Source organism: Hippoglossus stenolepis, chromosome 1 (assembly GCF_022539355.2).
Source record: "Hippoglossus stenolepis isolate QCI-W04-F060 chromosome 1, HSTE1.2, whole genome shotgun sequence".
Lineage (NCBI taxonomy): Eukaryota > Metazoa > Chordata > Actinopteri > Pleuronectiformes > Pleuronectidae > Hippoglossus > Hippoglossus stenolepis.
The window spans coordinates 11,815,106-11,824,616 of NC_061483.1; positions in this window are offsets into that span (position 1 = coordinate 11,815,106).

Here is a 9,511-nt window from a genome sequence, read left to right on the forward strand (position 1 = left end):
TGCGTCTGTCTACACTTGATGTTGATTGTTGGTGTGTTGTCAATTCAGCGGGTTGTAGTCTTTCCCTCTCAATTGAGAAAATGAATTAACCGATTCATTTTGTTCATTTCAAATATTATGTCATTGGAGGGGAAGACCGCAAGCAATCCTTCAAGCCACTTCCTGACCGAGACAAGCTCTCTTGTCGTTGGTCTGAGGAGTCGTCTGAGGCACCTTCACACCTGTTATTGTGGTTTGGACTGAACTGGAAAGTTTGAAAGTTAAGACTGAACAAGGCAGGAGTGAAAGTGTTGTGTTGTCTATATTTGGAACAATGGTTAATGTCTATAGTTTGCTAATCAAACATGGATCAGTCAGTTTTTATCTACAGGCACCTAAACAGATTGTTCTTCTGGAAGTAAAACTTTAAAGTTTAAGGTTAAAAGTATTCAAACTCTCTAATGATGATATTAAGGAAAGCCACAGTATTGATGTGGTTATGGAGTTTTCACATAATATTATTCAAACTGAATGTCAATAAGTGAAAGTAAGGTAATATCCTAAAATACACTGTAAAAAGTTTAAAATAAAAAAATTTAACATCAAGACATAAAGTGACAATTAGATAACTTTGGATGTTCTGGTGAGTGGATTTTGTAACTTTTAACTTAACTCCGCTAAGCTAGGCTAGCTAGCTGCTGACTGTGGCATTGAATTTACAGATATGAGAACGTTAGACAAAACAAGTAAGTGAGTATACAGCCCCAAATGGTGCTCTATTCTTTTAAAAATTCAAATTTTAACCACTACAATTTTGTAATATGTCTAAAAGCTCCAGAAACGCTACTTTGTAATGAGACGTTTTTGTAGTTTTTACAACTCTCGACTAAAAACGTCAAACTTCGTCACTAGGTCAGGTGATATTTTTCATATCTGAACTACATGGCCCCAAAACTCCACTTCCCCTTGCTACCCGAACCCCTTCCCGGTACAATATATTCAAACGAGATTCCTCCATTACAGTTGACAGACAGACAGTAGGCACAAAGTTTAAAATAAAGGTCTTAAAGGGAATAAAAGCTTTGCCGTGAATGGTGAGGGGATTGTTAAGGATAATACAAAGGAGTGGGATTTCTGGTGCATTTGTCTGCGAGGGATACCCCAGCCAAAGTTTCTCTAAACATCAAAGGGCCGCTGCAAATAAAAGCACACTTGTCAGGGGCGAACAAACTGCCTCCTTTGTGCCTTCTACCAGCCAAATTCAGACGCACAAAGCCTTTGGATGTACAACACTGCAAAGAAGACATACTATTCACATGACATGCTTTGCTCTCTGGTGGTTTGCTGTGCGCTTTTGTCTGCCCTGACCAGAACAGATATATAATATCACTGGATCAAAATCCTTTCAGACCCTTTTACTCCCCGTTAAAGACTCCCATTACACTCCCTCCCCCATACACTCCTCCACCATTCTTTCTTTTCTTAAACAAAGTAAACTTGATGCAGCCAGATAACACTTGCAGCCCTCAGGCCTAATGCCCAAAAATGAGTCTCAGGTTCATTCAGGTTTTTTTTTCTTTCCCCCTCGTACAAACTGCGGTCAGACTGGACACGTTTCACCGTTGCCTCAGGAAATCTTTGTCCTTTTCGTTTTTTCCATTTCTATAAACATCTGTCACCTGCATCTTTTACATGTCTGTGAAATAAATCACTATCACTTTGGAAGTTTCTCCGCATGCCAAGGAATAAATATACGGAGAAAGTAGTTTTACTGCCCACACACACTGACTCACAATTACACACACCTGAATCACAAACAACTGTGTGGCTCCTTTTTTCGTCATCCAACTACAAACTGAAACAAACTAAAAGAAAATTGAATTTATTTTTATTATGTTTTTTTGCAACTAATGGTTATTTTTATTATCATTTCATTTAATTGATTGTTGTCTCAGGTAATGATTTGTGAAATTTATATGAAATGAGAAATGTCCATTTAGTTTCCGGTAGAGACAAGTTGATGTTTTCAGATCGTTTTTTTTTTTGTCTGATCAAAATTTCAAAATGCAGACATTCACTTAATATCTGAAAAAATCTGCCAATCAATGAATCAATCATCTAATTGTTTCATATCTAATTTTAATATTTTATTTCAAGATGTTTATTTCAGTGTATTTGCCCCAAAAGTGATTTGTCTTAGTAATGATTTTATTATATTTTGTATGATTTTTTGAGAAAAGTATATTATGTCTTTTACAGACATTTCTCTAATCTTTGGTTGTTGTAATCTGGATGGTTTTACAGATTCAAAGCTCCACATCAGCCTATCGTTAATAACTAACTAAATGAAAATGTACAAAAAAAAAAAAACATGTTAAATTACAGCAGAAGCCAATAAATTCTTTACCGAGATAATCTGTAATTTATAAATCCGACACATAATACATTTGCTTTAGTTAAGTTATGAAAATGCATAATGAATAATACCGTTTTCACCATAACTATTATCACAGCGGGTTCTAGCTGCCTTACAGAGCAATTACACTTCCTGCCAGTCTTTATTATTGACTCCTTTCATAATAACGACACATTTACACCTTAAAAACTAATTTCTAAGGAACACTTAACTATTGATTGGCTGCAAATATTAGTAAAAGCCCAGTATGGTCACTGGAGAAGGGAGCCCTTTTTAAGTGTTATGTGTGTGTGACTAAGAGTGTGGTCTGATTTCAATGGATTTTAGTGACACTGAGCTATTTTTGCCTCTTCTTCTTCTTCTTCTTTAAATCTGAGAATAACGTCAAGGAACACCTGAGGCACCATGGCGAGAACCACTGCCTCACTTTGCCTTAAGAGATTTCAGTGTATTGAATAAAGAGAGTCTGTGAGTGAATGCAATGACTCATCACCAGGGTCATTTGCCTTTCACTGCAAATGAGTGTGGGTGTCTGACTAACTTGCAGTTATAAGCTGGATATGTTTTTTTAATCATTGGAGAGAGAGAGAGAGAGAGAGAGAGAGAGAGAGAGAGAGAGAGAGAGGGGGAGAGAGACCTATGTACAGTGAGTATATGGAAGAGAGTGAGAGAGTGTGTGTGTGTGTGTGTGTGTGTGTGCCATGAGAGACAAAGACTGAGGGCCACATTTGGAGTCTGGAGCCACGTGTTTTACTTATCAAACTGGCGCGTCAGCCTGGAAGTGCAGTTTCCTGTCATCTGGCAGCGAAGCCCCTCTGTGTGTCAGCAGTGAAGCATGCCTCGCTCCCACATGCAGTTGAGGGAGAAGCGTGCACATAGTGGGAGGAGATATTATAAGTGCGGTTATTTGTGCTTTCTGACTGATTCCTTAAAGTTAAACTACATGACTGTGGATGACTGTTATCATTAGAGTCATTTAAAGTTAAATGGTCTGTATTTATATAGAGCTTTTCTAGTCTTGATGACCACTCAGAGTGCTTTACAGTACAGGTTATTGCCATTCACTATGGGCAGCACTTTTTCTATGAGGGGCATCCCAGGGTTCAGTATCTTGCCCAAGGACACTTCAGCAGTCAGATGGGGCATTTGCCCTTGCTAGATTTTCCAGGATTACCAAACCGAGCTTTAACACACAAAGGTGTTGTCGAACACTGAAAAGAAGCTGTCAAATTATTGACGCTTTCAGAAGAGTTGTCATATTGACATGTAATAAACTGTTATATCACATTGTCATTTCCACATATGTCAGTAGTGTTAAAATGTACAATAACACTCAAGTTTTTTTTTTTAACCAAGAGATATTAGAGCAAACAAACTTTACAATTTCCACTAAAGTTATTGTTGGACCCTTCTGGTAAGCCTATGAAAAAATGTGATGTTAACATTATGCAGGTACACACACTATCACATCCTGTATGATACAAACTGCTTCAGCTCTCCTTCAACCACAAGTGCAGTCTTTTTTTTTTTCACACTTCACCAGAAATATCCAATAAATTGTCAGCTAAGTGTAGACTGGAGAAGAGACTCAAAATTAATTTCCTATTGATGTATTGATCCCAAAACGCAATCCCTGCTCTCCCTCAAGTGTTTGAGTCTGTCCCACCAAGAACAATGACGGCAATAGTTGTTTCAGCGAGTGCTCCGAAAACAGTTGTTTCTGTTCAAGTGGCAAAGTCCTGCAGTGGCCGACACAAGTGCCATTTACACCGAGGACGAGTCCTCCTCACTTTTAAAAATGGACACTTTTGTGTCCATTTTTAAAAGCATAATTTGATAAACAGCTTGTATCATGAAATGTCAGCTAACTCATTATCAAGAGGCATTCTCAATGGTTCTACATTTGAAATAAAAGGCTGCCATACCGCACCAATATTCCCCATGGATCCATTCAGTAGCTGTGTCTCGACTCAGGGGCCACATCCTTCAGGGGCTACATTTGAAAACCCTTTCAATTTGAAAGAATGAGACGCTTTGCCAAGAAAGAAGAGTAGGCTCTGCTGTTAAACTGAGCTTTTTGAAGGGCAATATCCTCTGATGGTACTTCAGAAAGTCCAAGAACAGGACAGGTAATTCTGAATGGAATTCAAATATAGAGCGAAGCAGAATGGAGTAAAACTTGGCCATGACCAAAATGTGAGGTAAAGACCAGCTTGATCTTAAGCATGTAAAGCTGATGAAGACTGTGTCTGACACAAATAAATGATGAGCGAGTTCTATTTAGTTTTACAGATCAATGTAAGTCGTAATGCTGTTAATGAACATGATGCTTCACTCATTGAAAAAATGTTTTAAATTGAAATACATTTTGTGTTGAGTGCCACAAAAAAAAACATTTGTATCCATGTACATTAGAATAAAGTTTGGGACAATTTCATGAACTACTGCGAGATCCGGATTGATTGATTATTCAACAAACATCGCAAAAAAGTAGCAAAACGTCCAGAAGGTTTAGTTTTTCTTTCACATGAAGAACACAGCAGAATATTGTTCAGGTAAGACAAGAAAATGTCCAAAACCTTCAGGTGAGGGGGAGCATCTGGGTAAAGCTTACAGGAGGCGGGACATATTGTAAAAATTCCGCTGTGTAAATTAGGTGTTTTTGTTTACTTACATCGACACAGGCGTTGGCCCTTATCCTCAAAAGCTCTTGAATTCCATTGTCTTTCCAAGTTGATATCTTCATCGGCACCTTCTACTTGTACTTGTTATTATATATATATATATTCTTTTTCACTTTTGCGTGTCGCCTATTGGAAACGTCAACATGGCCACTCGCATGCGATGAATCCTCCAGGTAATCTCCTGCTGTATTCTCACATGGGCTCACTCGGACATTTGTTTAGTACGGGTACTAGGAGTTTTTAGTAGGGGGCTGGGAAGAGAAACTCTGGAGAATCTCGTCAGAAAATGTCCCGAGCAACTGACTTGGACATTTGCGTCGTCACACACACACACACAGACACCTCTGGATAATTTCAGGAGATTATCTGGAGTTCAGCTTCACCTTTCTCACTCACATTCACACCTTTAGAGTTTTCCTTTGGCCTGTTGGAAGAATCAGGAATACCCGGAGAAGACCCATGAACACACAGGGGAGAACATGTAAACTCCACACGGGAAGACCCCAGGCAAACCGGCATCTGAACCAGGAACTGTCTTCCAAAAAGGAAACACAGCTCTACTCCTATTATTCACCTAAAGACAAGACTCAGTCTTAGGTTATGGCCACTGGTAGTTAGGATCGGAGAAGGACATAAAGGACACATTTTGCCACAGGGATTAATAGAGTCCAATTTAAATCAAAGAAATCTCTACATAGCAGTCACGGAAGCGTCACTTAAGCTACATCATCATCGGGTGGAGAATCCTCCCCAATGGTGACAAACTTCAGAATACAAACGGCACAGAGACAAAGCACAGAACAACAGGATGCTGCGAGCTGAATGAAGAACGAGTGAGTATTCAGCACGCAGGTGTGAAGGGCTCCCGGGAAAGAGAGATCATTTGAATGTCTGCATATTCCCAAACCATACTAAAGAGGTGGAGTCATCCATCCACTGGGCGTGCAGCGTTTCCTGGAAGTTGCGGTAAAGGGTAATGAGCATACACTCATGCACTGTATAATACCAGTAGGTTTGGGACTTAACCCCGTCTCCATGGCAATTGCTGCAATGATGACAAATTTTCTTATTCAATAACATTAACACGGGAGGATCTCTTACACCGTGTGCCTCACAGTCAGAACACAACGGGAGCGGTTTGTCAGAGTTTGCAGTCGGTGGGTTCAGACTGGAAGTCAGCCGAGTACTTCAGTGGACTCTGCGAATGGTGAAATGTTTATTTGCAAGGCTACCTGCGCCGTACAGCTCATTCTCCCGAGGATGAGTCATCCACAGGCTACATACGGCACATTTGAGGTGGGCTTTGGCTAAGCTCCTGAAGGAGAATGTAGAGGGGCAAAGAACACTGCTGAGCCATCACAGCTGTACTGATTTTCTGTCACATTGTTTCACAACTGGAGACATTACCTGGTAAAGGAAACTGTAAATCTCACCCATCCCCCCACGGTAACCACTGCACAGGGTCCTGTCAACAGTCAGGTCCTGTGTGTGTATTGATAAAAGCGGAGCCGGGTATTTGCTGCCACATTTTGTTTTTGCTACTAAACATTTGTTTGCCGAGACAAATGTCAGAGGGAGATTACAACGTACAAACTGCAACAAACGAGGATGCAAAACAAAGGCAAAGCAAACTTCTGTTGTAAAGCATCATGGAAAATAAAGCATTGTTTGGTCACATTTGACTGATCTTAAGAAACATTTAGTGATTTTCTCTTTCTCTTCTTTTCTGTACATGACAGACTGTAAACGTACAATGTCCTTGAGGAGTGATGTCTGACATTTTCTCAAATGAAACTCACTTCTCCGTTTCTTTGTCTTTTTTCTTTCTGTTCTTTCCTTAAAGACAAAAGTGAGCACACTTTACAATATGGCATGTTTTTGTGAAGGATCATCCGAGGCTCCTGCTGCTCACGGAATCTGCTCCAACAACCTATTAACGAACTTGTTTTCAGCGAAGATTAAGCCAATTGATTCAATATTTGCTTGATTGATTAAGTGTTTGGTTCATAAAATGGCAAGAAAATGCCAAACACCATCACAGTAAGAAGCCTGACACAACCTCTGCAATTAATCCAAAAGACCAAAAATCGGAGAAAAGCAGCGCATGAAATCAAAACTAATAAATTTGCCTTCATTTTACGAAGACAGACCAGGTGATTGATCGGCCAGCTCCAGATTTAATCTCTGTAAAGTTGTAAACTATCCAGGCTTACCTTATCCAGAATCAGTTTGTTTGCCTTTTGAGCTCGAGTATATCCAACAAACGTGCTCCAATTAAAGTTAGTTTTTCTCTTCCTTTTGTTTCCCTCAGTCAGATTTACTGGAAACAAATGGACGTGGTGTAAACAACGATCTTCCCGTCCCTGCTTTAAATGACAAATCCAGTGTGCATCCCAGGAATTTCCATAACCCCCATTTAAATATTTGCATTAAGCATCACGGGACGGGACGATGAGCAGGAGCCTGTGTCTCGCTTATGATGCCGTTTCCTGCTAAATTCAACATTAACCTTTCAAATGTTTTCAATTTTTTTTATCTTCTTGTTTTTTCATTGGACTAAACTATCTACTAACGCATAAAGTGTGAGACCAAAAAAGGAAGCATGGAGGAGCATAAAATAATAAATACCGAAGCTGCTCTTGACAAATATTTAAAGCACTACTTGAATCTGAAATATTCATCTTCATTTTTCTGCATGTTCCCACCAACATTACACAGTGGGCGCATCGGGCCCGTGCATACCTATCGTCAGGTGACATTTACATGCAATTTTAAGGCTAACAGAGGGAAAAGAAAAGGCAACAAGCGACACTATTAGTGGTGAAAGGACAGACAGTACTGGAGGTCAGCTCTGTGCGAGTCATTCCACCGTGACATATTGCTTTAAGATATCAGGTCATCTAATTAGACAGGGGACGAAAAGTTCACAGCTGTGACGTGCTGCCTTGTGGGAGTCGAGAACATTGTAGGAGGGATCGCATGCGTATATTTGTATGTGATTATCTGGGTCTCTCTTACCGGAGAGAACAAATGTAAAGGCCCTTTTCAAACGCTGGATCTACAAAAAGGAACGCTCTGAATTTCATGTAGGTCAACACGAGAGGTTTCTTGAATAAGAGTCGTTTTTTTTTAAAGAATAAAATTCCAAGTAATTACATCGGTGCTTTTTTCCACATGTGCCTTATTGTGATGGTGTGTGGTAGGGTGAAGGTTTTATTTACATGTAGAATCAATGTTTTCAATCAATCTTATCTGTTGTCTATGTTTATTGCCACTCATCTGTGACGCTGCATGAGATTCAGTAAAGGCCATTTCCCCTGTAATCAGAAGAGAACAACACAACTGTAAAATCTAAACTCCTGTGATTGTAGTAACCCGATGACAATGAATTCAAATCGCTCTGTCTTCAGGGTGAAATGCCATCAAAGTCTGTGTGATCTTTGTTTAACAATACAGAAATAGAGTTAACAACTTTGTGACGCATTAGCACAGAGGTGTTTTTTTTTTTTTTTTACTAACAAATCACAACACATAGCATGTAATGTCTCTCATGGAGGCAAGATAAAACAATGGGTCCGACATGATCTGAGATTCTACCTGCAGTTGCTAAGCAACACCCACCTCCAACCTCTCGATCTGTCCCATTGGTCAGCAGGAAAAACGCACAAGGCGCCCCATTGGCTAATAGAAAGTTAATAAACTTTAGCCAAGACCTGCCTCCCTGTGTGCGCACACACTCTCCCCCTCTCCATCCCTCTCTCTCTCTCTCTCACACACAAAATGAAGAGATTCTTGTGAATGAGAGCATGAGAGGGTGTCAGTGCTTGCGCAGTACAGTGCTGATATATGCATTGAGCTCCTGAGCTAAAAATAAAGATCACACTGAACGCTGTGCCACTGGAAGTTGCAAGACTGAATTCAAAGTGACAAGTCTGGTTCTCTCCAGACAGAGCAATGAGGTCCCACCCTCATCATAGATACATGCAGGAGGTATTTTTTGACATTTGTTTTTTAAGTCCTGGAGTTCTAATAAAAGCTCGTTCACAGCTATTCTTCACATTTGATCTGGCTAAAAATGCATCGTCGGAAAGCCTGCGATGTTTTTGAAAATACGATTTAAAAGTGTTGTTCAGCTGTGGTTCCTGAACCTTTTTACCAGCTGCGTCAGCATATGGCTGCTGTTGTTTTTTTATGTTGCGAGTCTGCGTGTGTCATCACGGCAAAATGAGGTCCTGGAGACACCCACTGTAGCAGGAACTACCCCGGAGGTGGGTTTTCAGTGCTTTGGAGGGTGTTTGTCTACGGGCAGATTTTGTCACCACATCGTCACAACCATAAAAGATGCCGTCACAAAACATCCCAGGTGTGCAGTTCAGATCGTAATAAAAGCCGTGATCAATTGTGGGTAGCTCAGCTGAGCTGGTTAAGCTTT